Source organism: Triticum aestivum, chromosome 2A, assembly GCF_018294505.1.
Source record: "Triticum aestivum cultivar Chinese Spring chromosome 2A, IWGSC CS RefSeq v2.1, whole genome shotgun sequence".
Lineage (NCBI taxonomy): Eukaryota > Viridiplantae > Streptophyta > Magnoliopsida > Poales > Poaceae > Triticum > Triticum aestivum.
The window spans coordinates 259457529-259481788 of NC_057797.1; positions in this window are offsets into that span (position 1 = coordinate 259457529).

Consider the following 24260-nt stretch of genomic DNA (forward strand, 5'->3'; position numbering starts at 1 on the left):
GCCGCACCGCTACCGCCGGAAGCCGCCGCCGCCGCCGCCCCGACCGCTCCGGCCGACCTACCTCCTCTCCGGCGAGACCCCGACGCCGGCGACCTCGGACCTGCCTCCCGTGAACAGTGCAGCGCCGCGCCTCGGTTTCTGTGCGAACCCTAGATCCAGATCCAGAGGTTGTTTTTTTGCCAAGTCCGTAGATTTTTTACTCCATATGCTCCCGTTCGAGGCCCCGTAACTTTGCATCCGTAGCTCCGTTTTGGACATATAGTATATCAAAATGTTCGTCTCGACGAGTACATCATTTCATTCCATTGCATAATTTTCATTTGGTATCATCTTGATGCCCGAAATGCTGTTAGAAGCAGGCTTCGTGAGTTAATTGTCAGATCTGCTATTTCATCTTAGACATTTGTCATTTTTGCCATGATTGTTGTGTGCATGATATGCCTATGAGTCCTTCATATGTTTTGTTAAGGATTTTGTCTTCTTTCCAGAGGTGCAACCCATGCATTTTTTTGATGTGTGTAGTGACTTGTGCAACCTTGCAAAGTGAGACACCCGGTGAATCTGTTTTCAGAGACTTAGTAGTTTTCACTAAGTCTGGGATTATTTAGTTCATGATGCCATATGTACATGTTGTTTCCTAGTGATCCGTGCCTCTTGTGAGGATGATCAGTAAAGGAGTTTTGTTATCTTGTAGTGCTCTATCCATCCATGTCTTTGTTTGCATTTATGGAGTAACCTATCTTGAGTCAATCGAGCTCTAGTTTTGCTTGGTTGCGAATCTAGGCAGATCGTCAACTTGTTTGCGATTTTGCCGATGCTATTGTAGTTTATCCGTGCGTGCTATGCCATTGTTCTTGCCATGTCTAGCTTGTATTTTCTGCCTTATTTATGGGTGTATGCTTTTCTTGCCATGACTTGCTCTGTGGTGAGTGCATCGAGCTCGTAAACATGCCTTCGTGAGTTATATTTCAGCATGTCCCAATTTTCACCAAGTTTGAAAACTGATTGTGTTTTTTCTATGTTCGTGTGCTTGTTAGTATATTTTGTGATCCCTTTTGGCTCAAGGTCACTAAAGGACTTTTGTTAAGCTTGTTGAGTAGCTCCATGCCACGTCTTTCTTTGTCATGTTCAGATCCTGTAGCATGTTGTTTTGATGCTCCGAAGAGGGCTTCATGATCTGAAATTTCAGACAAGTGTTAATTTCACTAAGTCTGAGATCTGTTTTGCATTTGCGTTTTTGCCATGCTTGTTTGAACCTCATAATGGATGATTTGGCCGTAGCTCAGTGCTAGACTTTTGTTAAGCATCTTGTGTGCATCACTGCCATGTATTTTGTTGTCATGTTTGGTGGCTGTAGCATGTTCATCTCATTGCATTTAGATGCCTACTTGCTGTAAATCGCAGACCGGTGTCAATTTTTGAAACGCTTGCCATTTCCAAATCGTAACTCCGATTCCGGCGTTTTTATATCGTTTTCAAGCGATTTCATCTCATCTTCCCAGTGGCATAGTTGGAATTCCAAGTTGAGGCCAGGTTCATGCATTTCCTATCATATCTTGCATTTTGCATCCCGCATCGCATCCCGCATAGCATATCATCATTGCATCATATCGCTTGATCCTTGCACGTGGTTGATTGTGTCCTTGTTGCTTGTTTATCTTGTTTGGGTAGAGCCAGGAGATGAGTTCGCTACCGAGGAGCCCATTGAGTTTGCTTGTGAGGATCCAGTCAACTCTGACAACTGTGCAGGCAAGATGATCATACCCTCGAAATCACTACTATCTTTGCTATGCTAGTTTGCTCGCTCTTTTGCTATGCCAATGCTATGATGACTACCTTTTGCTTGTCAGCCTCCCAATTACCATGTTAAACCTCTAACCTACCATGGTCCTAGCAAACCGTTGATTGGCTATGTTACCGCTTTGCTAAGCTCCTCTTCTAGCGTTGCTAGTTGCAGGTGAAGATTGGAGGCGTTCCTTGTTGGAACATTTATCTACTTGTTGGGATATCATTATATTGCCATGTTATCTTAATGCATCTATATACTTGGTAAAGGGTGGAAGGCTCGGCCTCTCGCCTAGTGTTTTGTTCCACTCTTGCCGCCCTAGTTTCCATCATATCGGTGTTATGTTCCTGGATTTTGCGTTCCTTACGCATTTGGGTTATAATGGGAACCCCTTGATATTTCGCCTTGATTAAAGCTTTTCCAGCAATGCCCAACCTTGGTCTTACCATTCGCCACCTAGCCTTTTCTTTCCCTTGGTTTCTGCAGACTCAAGGGTCATCTTATTTTAACCCCCCCTCCCAGGCCAGTGCTCCTCTGAGTGTTGGTCCAACCGAGCGATGTCCGGGGCTACCAGGGGCAACTCTGGGCTGGCCTACCCGACGTCTTGCTCATCTGAGTGTGCCCTGAGAAAGAGATATGTGCAGCTCCTATCGGGATTTGTCGGCACATTGGGGCAGTGTTGCTGGTCTTGTTTTAACCTGTCGAAGTGTCTTGAGTTACCGAGATACCGAGTCTGATCAGAACGTCTTGGGAGGAGGTCTATTCCTTCGTTGACCGTGAGAGCTTGTCATGGGCTAAGTTGGGACTCCCCTGCAGGGATTGAACTTTCGAAAGCCATGCCCGCGGTTATGGGCAGATGGGAATTTGTTAATGTCCGGTTGTAGACAACTTGAACCTTAATTAATTAAAATGAATCAACTGAGTGTGTTGCCGTGATGGCCTCTTCTTGGCGGAGTCCGGGAAGTGGACACGGTGTTGGAGTAATGTTTGCGCATGTTGTTCTCTAGTTTCTCGCTCGTGCTTTGCCTCCTCTTCTCGCTCTCTTTTGCGGATAAGTTAGCCACCATATATGCTAGTCGCTTGCTGCAACTCCACATATATTTGCCTTACCCCTTCCTATAAGCTTAAATAGTCTTGATCGCGAGGGTGCGAGATTGCTGAGTCCCTGTGGCTCACAGATTACTATTACACCAGATGCAGGGCCCGATGATTCCGCTCCAGGAGACGCATATGAGCTCAAGTGGGAGTTCGACGAAGACTCTCCACAGTACTACGTTTCCTTTCCCGATGATCAGTAGTGGTGCCCAGTTGGGGGTGATTGGGACCGTGTCGCATGTTGGGTTCTCTTTCCTTTTGGCTCCGTAGTCGGGCCTTGAGTGTATGGTTGATGTAATGTTAATTTATGCACTTGATTGACGTGGCGAGTGTAAGCCAACTATGTTATCTCCCCTTTTATCATTATATTACATGGGATGTTGTGAAGATTGCCTAACTTGCGACATATGCCTTCAATGCGATTATGTCTCTAAGTCGTGACTCGACACGTGGGAGCTATAGTCGCATCGAGGGTGTTACAGCCGCGCCGTTGACAACGCCTGTCCCCGCGCGGGTGCCAGTGCCCCCTCAGCATCATGGATGGCTATCGTCGACCGCTTCCTTTCACCAACGCCAGTTGCCTCCTCCCGCCAGTTGACTCGCTCCGAAGTCCAGAACATTTTGGCCTTCCTTGAAGCTAGGCCAACGTCCAGGAGTACGCCAACAACAGCGCAAGACGCCGTCGTCGCCGTCAGTCAGTGACCCGACGACACACAGAGCACGACAGAGGAGCCGCTTCCCACTGCGAGGCGCCCCCGCCGCCGCCACATAATCTAAATTTTCCATGAAAAACGTTCGGATTGCCATTCTTAAAATCCGAACGTTTATCATTTCCGTTTATTTTATATCGATCGTCGTATAATTTAAAGTCGGAGTCAGACTGAACGAAATGTATGCTTTGATCGATTGAATGTTCTGCTAGAGCCGTATCAAATTAAATATAAAATGTCATCAAGCCACATGTATTCCTTGTCATCCAACGACCTACACTGCTTCAATGTCGAGCGCTCAACACGTTTAGCGTGCAGTTAATTTAATGCCAAAAATAGTTCTAATCACAGGACAACACGCAAATAATATCCTAGTAGTTAATATCCTCATGCACTTAATATACTTCCAAATTAACGTGCATTGCACGTACACACTGACTAGTGCTGCTAGTACTTGAAACTGGTGCCGTGACTTGTGAATGTGTCCAGATATGGTCAACGGCAACATCGCCCGCGAGTTCTTCCTGTTTGCTCGTGCGTCTAAATGCAGAAGGGGAGGAGAGAGAGAGCATGCATGGAACCCACCAGTAAGTGAAGGCGAATAGTACTAAAAACAATATTACATGTTATCCGTTAATTAGGCTGTGGTAATATAAAAACATTATGTGAACAAAGGGGGTACAACAAACATTGCTATTCTACATATGTTGCCTATTGACGTGTGGCTTGAAGGCCCGGTCGCATGTTCAATCCTCGTCCTTTATTTTTTCATTTGTATATGGGTCCAAATTTGTTTCATGACATGTGGGCCCCTCGGTGTGTAGTTTGTAGCACTTTAATTTGTGGGTCGAAATTTGTTCCATTCCAAGTGAACTATCGATGTGTAGTTTTGTAGCTTATTTATAATAATTAAAGAGAACAACATAGTTTTTTCAATAATACCATGGTGCGACGTTGAAGGTGACAAAGGACATGCGAGAGAGCGATGACTGAGCCAGAGGGAAATCAACTAGGGGAGTTGCGTGGGTTGCAACGGTGTTTGGAGTAGTTGTGGGCCGAATGCTATGAAAATATAATCTAAACAGACCGGAACAAATGCCTACACAAATTAATCCAAGGTTGGAGTGCCCCTCGCAGTGTAAATAACTCTGGCTTTGTGAGGGATGGAGAGGTAGTAGCTTCAACGCGTGGAAGATACGGTGTGAGAAAGCAAGGACAATCGAGAGACATATAGATAGAGAGACAAAGTGAGTGTGTTCTGGCATTCATTGAACAAATATATATGCTCTGGAGATATATTGTCCGATTGAGCTTTTTGGCAAGGGTGAGGGCTATAAGATATAGCTTGAGAGATGATCCAGTCACAGACGTGTAGATATATTTTGTGTGTGGGAGGAAGCAAGGTCAAACGATCACATAGGGTTGTCGTGCAATCGAAAGGGTGAGACGGGTTGGAGACAGTGACCTAGATAGACGATGTGCGTGAGAGAGTATACAATGTGAATAGGTCGAATTGGGCTTAAACATGGTGATATATCATTTTTGTCTGAGAAAGAGCGAGGTCAATCGTGACATACGGAGAGAGAGAGAGATTGAGTGAGCGTGGCCCACCACGGGGTCGAAAGAGTGGCGGCGGCTTGGATGGACTGACCTAGATAGACAATCTGTGCAAGAGAGTATAGAGTGTGTCGATCGAGGCCCGAGAAGGGAGATATATCATTTGTGTGTGAAAGAAAACGAGGATAAACGAGACTCAGATAAAGAGAGCAAGATTGAGCGAGTGTGGCCCGCCGTTCGGAAGAAGAGTGAGACAGTCTCAAGGGAGTGACATATATATACAACGTGCATGCGTGCACAAGAGAGGTTCAGCGGCTAGATAGTCACTGCATGTGTTTAGCGCGAGAGGGTGAGAAGGAGAGGAGGGAGAGAGAGAGAGCTCGGCATGGGGTGCAATGGCGGGTGGGTGAGGTAAATACATTTGGTAACAGAGTGGAAAAAGGGGTTGTGTAGTTGAGAGACTTAGAGATCGAAACATGGAGAGAAAGAATGAACGTGTGTTGGAAACCGATAGCTTCCTAAGGTGGTTAGGAGAGGAAGATTGACCGATACAGGAAGTATGTAGCGTTTGTGCTAGGGGAGGGCTAAAAACAACATTTGAATGTACATAGTACGAGACTTAATATCGATTTTTCAATTCGGTGTACATTGTAATATTTGAACCGAGGACCAGGCATACTGGTAATTATTTCGAATTCGTGCCATACTAAGTTTCGAAAAGTTGGCATTAACTCAGTTTGTTGTGCTATTTTGTAGGTCATATGTTTGAATCCATCCAAAAGTTTTCTCACTACCATGGTGTTCATCATATACATATGAATTTGTATTAAAAAGTAGCGTGGATACAGTAAAATGCGAAATCCACGTTAGAATTGGACATCGCTATGTGACACACACTCTGATTCAAATAACTAACTACGTGACACACACTCTAATTAAAATAAATAATTATGTGACACACACTCTAATCCACGTTAGTGTGGGTACCGTTTCAATTTTTTTTCAAATAACTCCTCATTAATTAATTTATAGTACTCCCTCTGTTCACTTTTATAAGACGTTGAAGACATTTCAGACAATGTGCAAAACAGTTCATTTTAAGTTGTCTAGAACGACTTACAAAAGTGAACGGATGGATTATCTCGTTTCGAATGACTAATTATTGCAAGGAAAACACGGGCATGGTAATACATACAGATTCGTTTGCAAATGAAAGAAGATTCGTTTGCATTCTCAAATGTAGGCGCACCAGGCAGACCAGGGTCGTGTCGGGGTGGACGCTACTTCAGTGCCTTAAAGGCAACTACCTTTGGGTCACTGACATGTGGGCCAGCCACCTGTTGGGCCCACATGTCATGGACACAAAGGCAGGTGCCTTAAGGCACCGAAGCATAGTCCAGTCGGGGTGGTCGGGTGTCTCAAACGGACGCGTAGCACCCAGCCACCCACCCCCCTCCCCCCAAAAAAAGGACGACGACAATATAAGTTCGCGCTTCCACATTTCGGATTGAAATATCCGGCGGCCGCAATTCCAGCCCTGCAAAATCTCTCTTCTCCACCGTCCCCTTCCGTGCCCAGATTGCTCAAATCCCTAATTCGTCGCCAACCCTCGAATCATCCCTCGTCTCATCTCTTTCCCCACCGTTCCCCACCTCTGTGTCGGGCGATGACGACGAAGACAATGGTCGCGCTTCAGCACCGCACTGGAGCTACCTCATCTATGCCCTTGTGAATCGCACCGGGTGGTCCACCGACAACGTCGGCCGCCGCAACCGACGTGCCTCACAGACACCGATTTCCACCGCATCAAGTGCGCTTCACCAATGCCGTCTCCCAGCTCACCGGGGCTACTTCGCCGAGCACATCGTCGCACCTCCGCCCCCCGCCCCGAGGCCAATGAGGCTTCACCAACGGCCTCGTCCACCTCATCGTAGCACTACGCTGCCACTCAAGATCTGCATCCGTGCGCAGCCAGCCAACTCCAGCGCATCACCCTCAACGGCTCTGAAGTGACCCGCACTCTATCTAGGTGAGCATGCCCAAACGCCGACCCGAACTAGGTATCCACACATCACTCCCTTATGCATTGTTCTGACGATGTTTGGATATCCTTTCACTGCTCTCTTAGCTTACACGCCTATGAAACTCTGACTTTAACTCCTATTTCTTCTGGAGATACCATCTAAAACAAGCAAATCCATTTTTAGCGAAGCATGACGGCGCTACGGGATCTGGTACACATCCTGCACACCCGTATAACCTTGTAAGTATCTGTCCTCTAGTACAACATCAAGGTCGATTCCTCTTATTTGATCAACCATTTGTCGTGTCAAAAATGCAGAGGTGGATGCAAGGAGCACAAGGCCTGCACATCCAACCAAGTGGTAACATGGACTTGTACATGGAACATCCCAAGTGCAAGCAGAGCTGCAGTGAGCCTTTACAACGAGCTAGCGTAAGTCCCTGCATTTCATTTAATTCGTATTGGCATTCGTGTATGATTTGTGTGCAGTGGCTGATCCACGAATTCAAGTTACCAGGGGCGAACATTTAACTTAAAAAATACGAATGCACTTGCACTCCGGAAATCAACATAACTTGAGAAATGTGAAGCTACATGCACTTCGAAAACCAGGTAATGATCCAAAGTAGTTCAGATTATAAACACTAAATGATGCAAGCACCAAAAAACACAAAATGCAACATGGTGTACAAGGACTACAAACATGGTATGTACCTGCTTGAATTATTCATTCTCTGGCTGAAAATATCGAAGTGTAATTGCACGTATAACCAGTGCGCAAACTGGATATCAATATATCTATCCTGCACAAGTATGCCAATAGTTTCAAACAACAGATTAGAAAAGTATTTATGCTATGTTGTCATGATACGGGGACTTTCTAGTAGATGGCCTCAACGTGTCCTCAAGCTATGAAAATGCACTATAATTTGCTTGTCATCAATGCCTGCAAATCTCTGTATCTCTCAACATAGTAGATCATCATTAGACACTAAATCCTTCAATGAGCTTGCAAAATGCTTGCATTAGATCCCTCATTAGACACTATATGTTCATCACCAGGAGCATGTAAAATGTTTGCATCAAATCCTTTATTAACAGTCAGTTCATTAGACACTTCAGGCTCAAGAACAACATGATCTTGTATGTTTGTGCCGGAAACTTGATTAGATACATCAGATTCAGTCAGTTTAGTATTGATTGGAGGAGTTATAAAATAAGTAGAAATTGGTTTCATTTTCTCATAGATTCCCTACATACAAGCAGTTTTACAACACCGTCAGGTTTAATTATTGGCCAGAAATTGAAGAGTTGAATTAGATATAATCAGGGATGTGATGCACCTTCTCGTTGCGCATGCTACTCTTGCAAGCTGCGACTGTCCGTTTGTGCAAGCTCGATGCCATGCCCGTGTTGCCATCGCTGCCTTCCACGCAGGCTACACCTAGGGTTGGATCTTCATCTTCTTGTCCTTCCGTTCGCTTGAAGCCCGGCGACCGCCCTCCAACGGCGGCTAGGTTAGGAGCGAAGCAGACTGGAGGCTGGAGCGAATGAATTGGGATTTTTCCTGCTGTCGATCGATATGGGAGGCGCTCGTTTGGGCCGCGAGCCTACTTAGGGCCTGGCTTGCACTTATGTTATTGGCCCATCCAAATTGAAACATTTTTCTTCATTTTTTACATTGTGTGCTCGTGCGTTGGGAGAAACAAAACTAGCATGGGCCAACCTGGACGACTCAAACTAGGTGCACACTTTCTAGCTACCTGAGGCGGCCGCCCATACCAGCCCCTATGGTGGCGTCACCCCTTTTTGCCTGTATGATTGGATAGTGAAAAATATTCCAGTGGCGCTTTTGATTTACCCACAGAATGGTTGAATTGCTTGTTTCTATGAACTGCGTTCGCCAATAATGTGAAGGATGCCAGTATTTTCATCCTATTGTAGATTGCTTAGATCTCGATATGCCAAAAGTAATCGCATGAAATATACAGCAAAAAGTAATCAACACTATATTGAGGCATACATTGTTGCCCAAGTATGGAGATCATAGAATGATCAGAGGTCACTCCATTAACCTGCTGTAATTGTTTGATGTTCCCCAAAAATTCAAAGTCATGAGCCTGATTGTTGAGACAATCAAGAGGACAACTGCAGATCCGAAGAGGTCATGTGGATATGCTCCACCCATTCAAATACTCATCAACTCTAAGACGGGCATAGGCACTTATCTTTTGAACAAGGAACATCTACCATGAGACCAGATTTTGAGGACAACACTGTTGTCATGAAAGAAGGTGATCCCAGATCTGTAGAGGCACACGAAAAGAGAGAGAAAGCAAAGGTCGAGAAAGATGCAAAGATGCCAAGTGTTGAAGAAGCATCTCAAGTGTTTCTAAGGACCAAGCAATATCAACTTGGATATCTGATTCAAGCCACCATGAGGATTGAGAAGGGCTTGGCCAGCCTCACTCAGAACTAAGAGAGACTGGAAAGGATCATTGAGACTAAATTTTATGAACTTGATTTAAAGGGGTTAGAGATGGAGACAACAGTTGAGTAGCTCCAGGAAGAAGCTTTGGAGAGGAAAGGGAAGGCTACCACAAAGGCCTTTCAGAGAGTGCCAAGACGGCAGAGATCTGCTGCAGTGCCAGTGACTGATACTAGAGCTACTACATCAACACCTGCAGCCACACCATCAGTGCCACCTCCAGTTGCTACTCCACCAACTCCAACAACTTCCACAGATGCATTCATCCTTGGAGTCCTCTTAACGCCTCCTCCCGAAGATCAAGCCTAGAGAGACGCATAGCGCTATGCATTTTCAAGCTTTTTGGTAACTTGTTGTGAAAGGGGGAGAAAGTGTATAGATCATAGGCTTCGAGAGAGAGAGAGCTTTGCTTCTTTTGCCTTCTTTGTCTTTTGGTTGATACATATTTTGTGTGCTTGCTTGATACTTTATGTCTATGTGTGTGAGATACTTGTATGATCATTCACTTAGCCTTGGTGATGAGTACATGCTTTTTACTCTCTATCATTTTGAGCACTCTACCAAGATGTATGTGACATGGACGAGTAACCCATGATCCAAATTGATTGTGCGTTTGCATTCCAAAGCAAATTTAAAATAATGCAAAAATTTAGGGTGAGCTCTTTCTTATCACATACTTCTCAAAGAGACGATGTATTTCAATCTTATTATCATTTGTCGAAGCTTTGATCTATATGTTGTCATCAATTACCAGAAAGGGGGAGATTGAAAGTGCAACAATCCCTGGGTGGTTTTGGTAATTCCTAACAACATATAGCTCATTGAACTAATTCTCTTTCAAGATGATCATTTCACAAAGTTCAGTGACTGGCATGGCATGGACTAGGAATGTGGACCCCTCAAAATGCTAAGGACACATATTGGCTCAAGATAAAGACTCTACATTTTATTTTACTGATCCTAGATCACATTGAGTCCATAGGAAAAGCCAATACTATGAAAAGGGGATGAGGTGTTGCTTAATGGCTTGCTTGCTCAAAATTCTTAGTGATATGCTCCAAAAGCCCTCAACCACTTTCTCATATCCACATATGTCTGTCGGCGTCCTGGGAACGGGGGTACCCAGACTTGCCTGCCTGCGGCCCAGGGCATGGCTCCACCAACGGCCTGGAACATCCCATCTTCATTAGCAACCATTCAAGACCCTCGCGAGGGGCCAAGCCTCGTGAGGCGGACAAAGCAAGACCTCCTCAGAGGCAGCCTTCCTAGGCTGGCTGCCAAGGGGCAGAGATATCTATGCAAGGGGCACCTCGCGAGGAGCGCGTGATGTGACCCATGACGACCAAGGCCAGGTGGGTGCCAGCGGGCGCAGAGTACTCGTTGCCTCGTTGGTGCTAAAGGGGCAAGCGCAGGCGAGGAGCCCCGAGGCATCCGGCAAAGGTTTCCATATTGGTGCAATGAGACCGTGACCAGCAGGCCGGCAAGACGGAGGTCATCGCGGAGCCCACGATGGCGTCACCACCCGAGCCTTTGGCAGGCGAAGACCGCCTTTTGTCAGGATAGCTTGTACTAGTTGTCCCCCATCAAATTGGCTATTGTGGGATCCCTTCTCGCCTAATATTTGGGACGAGGATCAGGGCCTCTATGAATAGGGCTAGCCACCACCATAGCAGGCAGGAGGATCATCCAGACCATCCACACACACACACAAGCTCATCAAGCTCAAGAACACCTCTCCTCGGGAGGCTGTTCATCCCTTATACTTGTTCACCCTCAGCCTACAAGGCAATCCACCACACCACACTGGAGTAGGGTATTACACCATGAAGGTGGCCTGAACCAATATAAACCCTTGAGTCCCTTGTTCTTCGGGTTCGGCGAGCTAGGCTTAGAGATCATTGTGAGAGTGGGCTCGCGGGGGAGAGAGATCTTCGTGTGCACCCCAGTGTTCGAACCTCAAGGGTTCGTCGGAACCCAGAATCCAACATTTGGCGCGCCCGGTAGGGGTGCGCCGATGTTCCACTCCTCCGCCGGCTCCACTTCACCGTTCGGTCCCCATGGCCGGCGCTGCTCCACCGACTAGATCGACGGGCGACCACGATGGCGCTAGGGGGCTCAGGGCCTTCCACCCCGCCTTACGATAGGTGCGGTGGCCACCCAAGTTCAGGCCGGAGACACCGCCTCGCTTCGACGGAGCGGCGAATCCGTCGACCTTCATGCTGGCATACGAGGAGGCCGTCCTGGATGTGGGAGGCGACAGCAAGGTCATGGCTAACTGGTTCCCCATGGCCCTCGCTGGCGCACCACGCGCTTGGTTGCTCAACCTGCCAGGATCCTCTATGGCCTCTTGGGAAGAGTTTTGCCGCCTATTCATCACGCGCTTCGCGGCACCGGTGCCTGTCGCTGCCGCAGCCCTCGACGGAGCCTCACAAGCGCCACCTATGGAGCCACGTCAAGTAGTTCTTCCGCCAGATCAACGCTACATCTATACGGCAGGGAGCCCCTCCAGGATGGGCAGCGCCCAAGGCAAACCTAACCTTCGATTTAGGGGATCATCCCGCTAACACTGCCGGCTCAGGCGCGCTCCCAATGCTCTGCACGCCCACCATATGCCATGTCGTCATAACCAAGACACTCATCGAAGATAGAGCAGGCCTCAATGTGCTCTCTGTGGAAGCTTTTGGCTTTGTTCACGTACCGTATGGCCGGCTCCGCCCCGCCAAGCCTTTCTCCGGGGTCGGCCTTGGGTCCACCAGCCCCCTGGGGCAAATACGCCTTCCGGTCACCTTCGGTACCCGGGACAACTGCCGCACCGAGCTGACCGACTTCGACATCGCCCGCATTTACCTACTGTACAACACCATCCTCGGGTACCCTGCCTTAGCTCAGTTCATGGCAGCGACCCATCCGGCCTACAACCTCATGAAGATCTCGGGCAGCATCCTCACTATGGCTGGAGACACCAAGGAGGCACTGGCGGCCCTCAAGCTCGCCTTCAGGGCCGCAGGGGTAGCGCGCCCGGCCGACAAAGCTACCCTGGGTGTTAAGGAGGCCGTGCCGGCAAAGATGAAGCAGTTGTTCACTCAAGATCAGGCCGAAATGAAGTTAGTCCCGGTCGAGGAAGATGGGTCCTCGGGAGCCACCTTCGCTATCGGTGCCAACCTCGACGCGGGCCAAGTGGAGGCATTAGTAAAGTTCTTGCGCACGAACAAGGAGGTATTCGCTTGGGAGCCCAAGTAGCTGGTGGGAGTCCCCATGGGGTAATTGAGCATCATTTAAGGGTGTGCCCCAATGTGCACCCCATGAAGCAGAAGGTGCGGCGACAATCCACGGAGAAGCAGGCCTTCATCATAAAAGAAACTCGCAAGCTAGAATCAGCGGGTTTAATTCGCGAGGTATGGTACCTGGAATGGCTGGCAAACCCGGTCGTTGTCCCCAAGAAGGGCGGAAAGGAACACATGTGTGTCGACTTCACTAACCTCAACAAAGCCTGCCCCCAAGCCCCGTTCCCGCTCCCGCGCATCGACTAGATCGTCGACTCCACTGCCAAGTGCGACCTGCTGTGCTTCCTGGACGCATTCTCGGGCTATCACCAGATCAAGATGGCAGTGGAGGACGTGGAGAAGACGTCCTTCTTGACCCCGTGCGGGGTATACTGCTACACATGCATGTCGTTCGGACTATGCAACGCAGGGGCGACCTTCCAGCGGTTGATGCATATCACCCTAGGCCAGCAGCTAGGGAGGAACTTAGAAGCCTATGTCGACGACATCATGGTAAAATCTCGGGAAGAAAGAACCCTCATTCAGGACCTGGAGGAGACCTTCACCAGCCTGCGCTAGGTGGACCTGCGGCTCAACCCGGAGAAGTGTGTGTCTGGTGTCCCTTCTGGCAAGCTGCTGCGCTTCCTTATATCGCACCGGGGGATCGAGCCCAATCCGGAGAAGGTCAAAGCAATAGAAGAAATGAGCATGCTGAAACCCCTGAAGGAAATGGAGAAGCTCGCGGGCTGCGTGACCTTGTTGGGGCGTTTCATCTCCAAGCCGGGGGAGCGCGCCTTGCTATTCTTCAAGCTGATAAAAAGAAGGGCCCATTCGAGTGGACCCCAGAGGCCGACCTGGCGTTTCAAGACCTCAAGAGATACTTGACTAGCCCACCAGTGATGGTCGCGCCTGAGGGAGTCCTCGACTAATGGGTCCTCGGACGTCCGACCTGTTGTCTATGGTCCGGACTGATGGGATGTGAAGATAAGAAGACCGAAGACTACACCCATGTCCGGATAGGACTCTCCTTGCCGTGGAAGGCAAGCTTGGCAAACAACTATGAAGATTCCATCTTATGTAACCGACTCTATGTAATCCTAGATTCCCCCGGGGTCTATATAAACCGGATGGTGTAGTCCGAATTGGGGATACTCAATACCGTAGTCATACAGGCTAGACTTATAGGGTTTAGCTATTATGATCTCGTGGTAGATCAACTCTTGTAACTCTCATATTCATCAAGATCAATCAAGCAGGAAGTAGGGTATTACCTCCATAGAGAGCGCCCGAACCTGGGTAAACATCGTGTCCCCTGTCTCCTGTTACTATCAACCTTAGATGCACAGTTCGGGACCCCCTACCCAAGATCCGCCGGTTTTGACACCGACATTGGTACATTCATTGAGAGATCCGCTGTGCTATCGCTGAAAGGTTTGATGGCCCCTTCAATCGTCAATAACGATGCTCTCTACGGACAAACTTTCCTCCCCGGACCGATCTTTGTGTTCGGTGGCTTCACACCACGGGCCAACTCGTTTGGCCATATGGAGCAGATCGAAAGCTACACCCTTGACCATCAGGTCAGATTCGGGAGCTTGAACTACATCGCAAACATCCGTGGAGACTTGATGTTCACCGGATTCGGTACCACGGTAGCCGCTCCTGATCACCCCGATGATCATGACCTAAACCTGTCATCGGGACGCATCCAGGAGAATGCTCCTACAACAGCTCCGGCCCTAGAGCCGGAGTAGGCCGCGCCATCCAAAGACGGGAGGATTAACGCCACCACGGAGGCTACAGATTCCACGGCGTGGGAGCCGCACATGGACCTGGTCTCACTCAGTGCCTATGCCACCGGAACACCGGACTCGTCTCCGGCTGTAGGTCCCGAACCACGCGAGCCCGCAGATGCCCAGTTTGATCGTTTATCGATCTTCGAATTCAGCGTCATAGACATCTTCCAGCACTCGCCTCTGGGTGATGTGCTAAACTCGTTAAAAAGTCTGTCCTTAGCGGAGGACTCTCAGCCGAACTATATCCGGCTCGAACTAGGGGCTGACAATGGAGAATTTCGCTTCCCACCCGCCACCCACTTTATAGCCACAGTTGAGGATTTGATAGACGAACTTGATTACGACTCCGAGGACATCGACGGTATGGAAGACGATGCCGGAAAAGAAGAAGACCAGTACCCGCCATTCACCGGACGCTGGACGGCCACTTCCGCGTATGACATATACATGGGGGATGCACCAAAGGAAAACAACGACGACGACATGGAAGACCCAGTTGAGGATAAACCTTCTGAAATACGGTCCAAGTGCCGGCATCAGCGGCGCCGCTCTAAATCACGCCGCAGTAAAGATAGCAACACCGGCAGAGGAGAAGATGACACTCGGGAAGGTGCCCAAGACAATGAAGACCCCATCGACACAACAAACGAACAAGATGAATGGGAAGACATGCAGGTTAGCCCTATTAAACAGGCCACACACAAAGATTCGGAGGACGACAATTAGGTTCCGCTCTCCGAGGATGAGGTGAGCCTTGGCACCGAGGATTTCATCGTGCCCGAGGAATCTCTTGAGCAGGAGCGCTTCAAGCGCCAGCTAATAGCCACTTCAAGGAGCCTGAAAGAGAAGCAGCAACAGCTTCAACCTGACCAGGATCTCCTCACTGATAAATGCTCTAATGTCCTAGCAGCCGAAGAATATGGCCTCAAGCGCCCAACCAAAAGCTACCCAAAGCGTAAATTCCTACCTCAATTTGACGAGGAGGCATCGGAGTATATACCACCATCGTACAATGCAGCTGACCGGCCACCGCGTGGCCGGGACAAAACGACAACCCATGCCGAACACTAGCCCGCCCTGCCTCATCACTCAGGCAAAGGTAAATTCGCCCACGACCATACATATGACCTTCGGCAGAACCTGAACAATAAAGCAGGACGTACCAAATCAATCTACGGATCGCAAGGACGCACCTCGACGCGTAACAACGGCCACCTATTCGGACGTGACAAACCCAGTCATGTGTAGGCCGAACATGACAGACGGACTTCATCAGAACTGCGTCACGATACGGCCTGATACAGAGGCCCCAGACACCCTCATTGCTTCACTGATGAGGTCCTGGATCACGAATTCCCCAAAGGATTCAAGCTCATGAACATAGAATCATATGATAGGACCACGAACCCCGTGGTGTCGATCGAAGACATCATTCTCCACATCCATATGGCACGTTGAGGTGACCTCCACGCCATCAAATACCTCCCTCTCAATCTCAAGGGGCCCGCTCGACATTGGCTAAATAGTCTGCTTGACAATTCCATTGGCAGTTGGGAGGACTTGGAAGAGGATTTCCTTGAGAACTTCCAAGGTACATATGTTCTACCCCCGGACGCTGATGACTTAAGCCATATAGTCCAGCAGCCCGGAGAGTCCGCCAGGAAATTCTGGACAAGGTTCCTAACTAAAAAGAACCAAATCGTTGACTGTCCGGACCCTGAAGCTCTAGCAGCTTTCAAACATAGCATCCGCGAGGAATGGCTTGCTCGCCACCTCGGCCAAGAAAATACAAAATCCATGGCGGCCCTCATGACACTAATGACCCTCTTTTGTGCCGGCGAGGACAGTTGGTTGGCCTGTAGCAAAAAGAATGCAAGCGACGTCGGCACCCCTGAAGTTAAAAATAACAAAGACAAGTCTCGACGCAACATATACAAGCACTAAAATAGCGGTGATAACACCGAGGATACGGCGGTCAACACCGGATTCAATGGCTACAAGTCCAGTCAGCGGAAGAAGCCGTTCCAAAAGAATAATTCGGGCCCATCCAGCTTGGACCGCATACTTGATCGTCCATGCCAGATTCACGGCATCCCCAACAAGCCTACTAATCATACAAATAGAGAGTACTGGGTTTTCAAATAGGCCGGCAAATTAAACGCCGAGAACAGGGAAAAAGGATCGCAAAGCGAGGACAATGATGAAGAGCCACGGCAGCCGAACATAGGGGGATAGAAGAAGTTTCCCCCTCAGGTCAAAACAGTGAACATGATACATGCCACCCACATCCCCAAGAGGGAGCGCAAGCGTGCCTTAGGGACGTCCACGCGATAGAGCCAGTCTCCCCAAATTTCAACCCTTGGTCGTCGTGCCTGATCACTTTCGATCGCCGGGACCACCCGATCGGTATCCGTCACGGGGGCTCAACCGCACTAGTCTTAGACCGAATAATTGATGGGTTTCACCTAACTCGCGTCCTTATGGACGGTGGTAGCAGCCTCAAGCTGCTCTATTAGGATATAGCGCGGAAAATGGGAATTAACCCATCAAGGATCAAGCCTACAAGGACTACCTTTAAAGGAGCCATACCATCTATAGAGGCCCGCTGTACGGGCTCAATCACATTATAGGTTGTCTTCGGATCTCTGGACAACTTCCGAAGTGAGGAGTTAATCTTCAATATTGTCCCATTTCGCAGTGGCTATCATGCACTGCTCGGACGAAGTGCGTTTGCTCGATTCAACGTAGTGCCACACTATGCTTATCTCAAGCTCAAGATGCCCGGTCCACACGGCATTATAATAGTAAATGGCCATACGGAACGCTCTCTCCGTACAAAAGAGCACACAGCTACCCTAGCAGCAAAAGTACAAAGCGGCCTTCTCAAGCAGACCCTTCATTCAGCTGACGAGCCCGCGGACATCCTTAAGAGGGTCAGAAGTACTCTGCAGCAGGAGAGCTCGGCTTGTCAGGAGCTCGACTAGCAATCCAGCATCCGTTCAGTCCCGATCAAGTGGTGGCATTCGTGTCGCGCGTACATAACTACGCACTTAAAATTCCATGGGCATTAACGGAGGCACAGACAACTTGTGATCCATGCCACGGCTCAACCGACATCGGATACACACATACTTTCAGTTTTAATTGTTTTCCTTTTAGGTATCAATCCCATAGGCCCCATCGGGGGGTCTGGTCATCGGTCCTCTTGTAGGATAAATACACCAAGACGGCGAGAAGCGCGGACATATGGGGAACATTTTAGGTGATTCCGTCAATGATAACTCTACCTATTTTCCAGGACCCATATGCAGCTCTCCCCTGGTTTCGGCATGTTAAATAGCCTATTGCCTATTGCACTATTTGTATCAATGCTCCTTGACGTACTAATTACATTACAATGAAAACAGTTTGTAGCTGGAGCTCTAGGACCCCAGCTTTCCACCTTTACGTCTTGTCTGTTTTCTTTCTCTCTTTTCTTTTTCAGATTCCCTGTGGATAACCCCATCAGGTAGCACCCGTACACTTTGGTACGTTTGACGTTTTCCAGGGGCTTTACAGCACCTTACACTAGGGCAACAAAAGTCCGAAGACTTTCTATAAGTATAGTTCGGCACCCCGAATTTAGCATTATATGCATTGGCTCCGAATCATGTCTTTGGTCAATAGTTGGGTTCCCCGGCTCACATGCTTGCTACCCTATGTTCGGCTACATCGGCTTGGGTAGTAAAGGGAGAACTACTACGATTGTGTCCTGGTTTAAATCGGGTGAGCATCTTAGTAGAGAAAGCCGAAAATCGTTGGAGATTTTTCCGCATTTCGCGAAGGATCGGTACTTCCGGATCAAACGCTGACAGCACTATGGTTCGTATACCAGGGGTTGCCCCTATGTTTTATTATAAGTGAGGGCGTTCAAGCCGTGTAGTCTGGTTTCCTGGTTCATTGCGCTAAACAACTCCTTCAAGGACCATATAATTGGATCAAGATTGTTTAGATTCCATTCCGAACACCTTCGTACTGGGCTTAACCCGACAACTGGTTAACCCTCAGATTTCATACAACACGGCCGCACTGGAGGAAACAATCAAAACATAATAAAAATTATATATTACAAGGCGGATTTGTTCATACAAGGAAAAACATGGATGCATTCATTTGAGAATAACGTCATGCCCGCACTGCGTTGCTACAAGTCGAGATCCCTCTAGGACATCCGCAAAATATCCCTCAGGTACGCGGTGCTCCTTGCCCTCTGGCGGCCCCCTGGCCACCTCGACGGCATCCATCTTCGCCCACCACATCTTGCAACGAGCGAAGGCCATCTGGGCACCCTCTATGCAGACTGATCGCTTAACGATGTCTAGCCGCGGACAAGCCTCCACCACCCGCTTCACAAAACCGAAATAACTACTAGGTATAGCTTCGGCCGGCCATAATCGGATTACGAAATACTTTATGGTCAGTTCAGCCACCCTATGCAGCTCGACCAACTACATCAGTTGATCGGAAACAGGCCACCGGATGTTCTGGCCTAGCATACTGCGAGCAGAACAACTTCTCCGAAGAATCCCCTTCCCTGGCTCGGAAGAACTCCGCAGCATCGGATACACTACGCGGCAGATCCACAAAAGGCCCTGGGCAACTCCGAATCCGGGTTAGTAAAAGGTACTTCCTCTCCACATACTTGCTATGCATGGTAAATACCTTACCCGCTGCAATCTTCTTCGCCTCCTGGATCTCCTTGAGAGCGTCCCGGGCCTCATTCCGTGCGGCCTCTAAGCTCTAACGAGCCTTGGTAAGTTCGGCCTCTCCAGCCGACGCCTCGTGCTCCAAACCTTCACATTTCTTCACCATGTCTTGGAGCTCCTGCTGGACCTCCCCGACCAGATCCTTGAGCTTCTTACGGGCAGCTTGGTGTTGGACAGCCTTCCCCTCGGCTTCGGCCAGGGCCTTTCTCAGGGCCTCGACCTCGGTCATCGCTTCCGTATAAATTATGGCATTTTGGTTATCGCATACAATTTTCTTCTTTTCAAATATATAATAGGTTATTGCTTACCTTGTTTCCCCTGGATCTGCCTCTTCGCTTGGCCCAACTCCTCCTCGGCCTCCGCCAGTTTCTGCTTCAGTCTAGAAACTTCGGTAGTATGCGAGGCCGTGGCTAGCAACGATGCCTGCATTTCAGAAAAATTAACGTAGTTTCCTGTTAAAATGAGATTGATCCTCTGTCCGGCTTTTTCTTTCCAAACAGCGGACAGTGTCTCAGGGGCTACTGGTCTACACTTGGATTTTCTCCTTGTTCGGTGTCTCTTACCTCAAAACCTGTCAGCAAGCTGCTGTAGGCTTCGGTTATTCCGCTCTCGGCGGACTGAACCTTTTCAATCACCACGCCCATAAGGGCATGGTTCTCATCCAAAATGGAAGCGACTCCAGCAGGTTATCCGGTGCCCCTGGTTGGACAAGGTTCACCAGAGGAACAGGCATCCCTCCTTCTTTCAAAGGAGGGTGCGCGCTAGATTTCGGAGCCGCCTCGGTCTCCGGAATTGAGTCAAGTTGAGTGCCGAACTCCATATGGCCCTCCCGCTAGTCTCATTGGGGGTTGAGTCCCCTTGGTGTCCGGTGACGAGGGATTCGCCTTTGGGCGCCTCCCGAGCCTCTCCCCCGCCGGAGACAGTATTTCGGGACAGCACCTCCCCATCCTCCTTGGTCTTGGGGGAGTGTGCGCCCGGCAGGGAGTCGCTAGCCATGGAATCCAGCGAGGCTACTGACGAGGATCGCTAGGAGTTGTTGTGGGCCGGACTACAATAACATTTGCCAATCGTTTCAATACAATGAGGAGGAGAGACTTTATGGGCGAATAAGGTGTCAGTACTTACGATGCGGCCTGAGGCTTAGTGCGGGAGCGTCTCTCCAGACTGTCATCAACGTCCCATGTGGAGTTACCCATTAGGGAGCCCTTCCCCTTTTTGGGTGCCTCCACCTCCAGAGTTGTGGAGGCCGCCCTCTTCTTCCTACCACCCCCACCCCCCCCCCCCCGTCAGGGGGAGAGTCGCTCTCCTCCTCCTCCTCATCCGTGTCGTCTTCGGCTGCGGGGGAATGGGCCTTTTCTTCGGACGGCGCGCTCGAAGTGCCCTTGCGGCAGGAGCAACTCTGGACCCCCTTGGCCTTTCCTGTGGACTTCTTCTCTGGTGCCTTGTAAGGCGCCGGCTCCAGCATCTTCGCTAAATGCGGAGTGACTGGCTCTTCGGGCAGGAGAGCGGGACACCGAATCTTCTTTGCCTGCTTCAACCAGTACTGAAAAAGCATTGGTAATGAAAGCATTAGATATCACCCTTGAAACAAGCATGTAAGGAATGTGTTAAAAATAACATACCTCGTTGGGGAGGTGATTTATGTCATGGCCACAATCCGAATCGGTGGCCTGCGATAGCCCGTTGCCCTTGAAAAGCAACTTCCAGGCATCTTCATGAGTTGTTTCGAGGAGCCTCACCAAGGTATGGAGTTTCTTCGGGTTGAAGTCCCATAGAGGACGGCTTCGGCTCTAGCAGGGGAGGATCCGGTGCACCAGCATCACTTGCATTATGTCGACGAGCTTGATATCCCTATGGATCATGCTTTGGATGCGCGTTTGCAGCACAATAAGCTCGTCAGACGAACACCAGTTTGGGCTCTTATCGACCCAAGAGGTGAGCCGCACGGGAGCGCCGGAGTTGAATTCGCCAGCTGCGGCCCAGGTGGCGTTGCGGGGTTCAGCGATGTAGAACCATAGCTTCTTCCATTCCTTGACACATTCCATGAATGTGCCTTTTGGCAAAGAAACATTGGTGAGCTTGCTCACCATTGCGCCCCCGCACTCTGCGTGCTGTCCGTCCACCACCTTGTGCTTCACGTTGAAGGTTTTGAGTCACAACCCGAAGTGGGGGTGGATGCGGAGGAAAGCCTCGCACACGACGATGAACGCCAAGACATTGACCAAGGAGTTCGGGGATAGGTCATGGAAATCTATCCTATAGTAGAACATAATCCCGCGGACGAAGTGGTGGAGTGGAAACCCTAGCCCGCGGAGGAAGTGGGGGATGAACACTACCCTCTCATTGGGCTTCGGTGTGGGGATGATCTGTCCCCAGGCTGGAAGACGGTGGGCGATTTCCTTCAATAGGTACCCGGCCGCCCGACGCTCGGCAACGTTCTCCTCCTTAACAGAGGAGGCCATCCACTTGCCTTGACCTCCGGATCCGAACATGGTTGAGTGCTTTCTCGAGACAAGGGGAATGATAACTTGGGCGCTGGAGTTCAAGGACGGAGAGGTTGGAGGATAGCATGGGGGTAGAAGGAGGAATCTTATTTCCTTATAAGGGCGGTGAATATCGAACGCCCCCACCCCCCCCCCCATTCGCCTTAAAATCCACCTGCTCCCAAGACTGTGTAAACGGCACGGTTGGGTTACCCACACCCGTATTGATGAGAATCCCTTGATAAGGGGACACGATATCTGCTTTGACAAGATGTGCCAATGACAACCGTGTATCGAAATGTGGGGCGAAAAGTGGTTCGAAATTATGACCGGACAGGTGTGACATCACATTACTAAAGTTGTCAGTAGATGGGACTCGTGTGTTATTATATTATCTCTACGGTTGTGTGCAATGTGTTTTATAGGTCCGTACATGTTTGTTTCATCTGAAGACTATTTTTTGGAGTTCGGAAGGAGGAACCCGCCTTGCAATGCCGAAGACAGCACTACGCATCGGATACCTTGTCACTGAAGTCTGGTTCAGGGGCTACTCAGGGAGTCCTGGACTAAGGGGTCCTCGGACGTCCGGCCTGTTGTCTATGGGCCAGACTGATGGGCTGTGAAGATACGAAGACCGAAGACTACACCCGTGTCCGGATAGGACTCTCCTTAGCATGGAAGGAAAGCTTGGCGAACAACTATGAAGATTCCACCTTATGTTACCAACTCTATGTAACCCTAGATTCCCAGTGTCTATAAAACCGGAGGGTGTAGTCCGAATAGGGGATACTCAATACCGTAGTCATACAGGCTAGACTTCTAGGGTTTAGCTATTATGATCTCATGGTAGATCAACTCTTGTAACAGTCATAGAGAGGGCCCAAACCTGAGGGCCCGAACCTGAGTAAACATCGTGTCCCCTGTCTCCTGTTACCATCAACCTTAGAAGCACAGTTAGGGACCCCCTACCAGAGATACGCTGGTTTTGACACCGACATCGCCTCGTCCCCTCAAGCCCCTGGTGCTCTACCTGGCTACCACGCCACACTTTGCTAGTGCGGAGCTTGCGGCTGTCTAGGAGGAGCACTAGGCCAATAGCCCGCCGAGCAACGTTGCCCTTAGGCAAGCATGATGCGGCACAAGGCGGCGCCACCGAAGCCACGACCGCATCAGCTGATGATCAGGCCTTGCAAGACGGCGCTCCCGAGACTGAGGAGGCCCCGATGGGTGACTGGGCTCGTGAGGTCCCCCACATCAGGAGGCACCACAACCTCAGCAGGACACATGCTCCATCGACGCTCCCTCCCTCGTCGAGCACCCAGTATACTTCATCAGTACTGTGCTACAGGACGTGAGATCATGGTATCCCAGGCCGCAGAAGCTCTTACTCGCGCTCTTGGTGGCCTCGTGCAAGCTACGCCATTATTTCCAAGGCCACCAAATCAAGGTCGTCTTAGCCTACCCCTTGGAGAGGGTGCTCCGGAGCCCCAATGCCACGGGGAAAGTCGCTGAATGGAACATTGAACTACAAGTGTTTCAGTTGGAGTTCAGCACGACCAGGGTTATCAAGGGAGCCGCACTCGTTGACTTCGTTGCAGAATGGACCGACGCTCCGGAGCCCGAAGCAGGCGAGAGCCGATCCCTCTCGCCTGGAGATGAAGCATCGAATGGCTGGGTCTTGTACTTTGATCGCTTTCGCATGGCAAGGTGCGAGGGCTAGCGTTGTGCTCATCTCGCCCACCCAAGACAAGCTATACTATGTTGTGCAGCTTTGCTTCTAGCGTGGTGAGAAGGTCTCCAACAACATCGCGGAATACGAGGGGTTGATTGCCGGCCTCAAGGCCACCGCAGCCTTGGGGTGAGGCGTCTCACCATCAAGAGTGACTCGCAGCTCCTCGTCAACTTCTACAACAAGGTGTACGAACCAAGGGACGAGAATATGGGGGCGTACCACGCGGAGGTGCGCAAGATAGAGAAGCAATTCTTGGGCCTAGACCTACAGCATGTGCCAAGCGGCACCAACAAGGAGGCTGACGAGATCTCCAAGAGGGCGTCAAGGCGTCTACCCCAATTACCTGGTGTCTTCGAAGCCCGACTCGTCAAGCCTTCGGTGACCCTCGTGAAAGTGGAGACTACATCATCTCGAGAGTAACTCCCCCAGCCACCAGCCTCGGGAGCCCCTGCTTGCGCTCCAACCTCGGGAGCACGTCTGTTCCTGGTGCTCGTGCCTAAGGAGGGGTGTTGGACCGAGGAGTTCAAGGCATACTTAGTGCAAGGGATGTTGCCGGAGAAGGAGGAGGACGCGGAGCGTGTG